The sequence below is a fragment of the Frankliniella occidentalis genome, unplaced genomic scaffold, assembly GCF_000697945.3.
Source record: "Frankliniella occidentalis isolate FOCC.00 unplaced genomic scaffold, Focc_3.1 Scaffold475, whole genome shotgun sequence".
NCBI lineage: Eukaryota > Metazoa > Arthropoda > Insecta > Thysanoptera > Thripidae > Frankliniella > Frankliniella occidentalis.
The window spans coordinates 88,980-90,287 of record NW_026267593.1 but is presented as its reverse complement, the minus strand read 5'-3'; positions in this window follow the sequence as shown (position 1 = coordinate 90,287).

Here is a 1,308-nt window from a genome sequence, read left to right as displayed (position 1 = left end):
CGCCCGCCCCCACCACCGCTCTCTGTATCCGTTTTTGTTCTACATAGTTCCGGGCAGCGCTCCATTGAAATACCCTATTGTCTTATCCCGGAAGGAACGTCCCCAGGAGGAACTTTCGGCACCTGACCATCATTTTATGTAAAACAATTGTCAATATTCAAAAGTCAAGTGAGGTTCGATAGGTTTCTTATTTGAAGCCAATTATATTCATCCAGAAGCTGGTTCCAGATAACTCGGCCAAGGTTGACAGAGTTTACAAAAAATATTTGTGGAAGTCATGTGATATATCACTTGACCACAATAGGGTATTTCGGGTAAGCGAACCAGCGGAAACGGAACGGCCGAGCGGCTACTGGATCCGTCTCAGCCTGCGAACTGCGCATGCGCAGTAGACTCTGCCAAGCCCCGCCGCCTCCCCCTCTCCCCCGCGCATCAGCAGCAGAGATGCAACCAGCGGTGAACTGGCCGGTTCCGTTTCCGCCGCTCCACTTACCCGAAATACCCTATTAGAGTTGGGCGAAAGGCACGGTCGTTAATAGGCCTTTGGCCCCAAAAGTCACAAATTTTATGCCTCGGGGTTTTACTTTGACGAGTAACCTCACCGGAGACCATAAAATATCTGAGAAAAACCATCAAGATGTGTTGGGGTGATTTTCGTGTGGAGAACGCCCTCTGGAGCCCATACGGTTAGAGATAGAGCAAAACGGACAAAATTTTGCATCTACGGGATCTACTTTGACGTCTTCCTTGCAAGAAAGACGTTTAAAAACTAGCTATATGTACGCCAGACCACGTCTCGCGTAACAGGCTTCGCGATACCTCACGAAACACTGTTACGCTGCGACGCGCCTGGCGCACACCTAGCTAGGCCTGCCGCGCTGACACCCGAGACGAGTTAAAAGAACTGCCCGGGTGGAAAGGAGTACAGAAAAACTGCATTCGAAACTGTACTTGCCTAACTGTAGTTGTGAAACTATAGTGATGTTTGTATTTTAACTGCAATGCCGGTTATAATCACGTCTACATGCTCAAATAACAGTAAGAAATATAAGTAAAACACACTTTTACTGCTCTCGCAACTACACTTGATAATTCACCCCGGAATGTAAGTGGTATATTGAGTTGTTGCTGTAGTTTTAAAGCAGATAAATTGACAATATGATCCACTCTTTTAATTGTACTTCGTGAATTCAGTCCGTTTTACATTCCATGTGCAAAAAATATATAGTTAAAAAGAATTGTAATGACTGCTCTCGGCTGTACAGTACATTTGTGCGGTCAGTTTGCAGAACTACTGCTGTCTCTTTT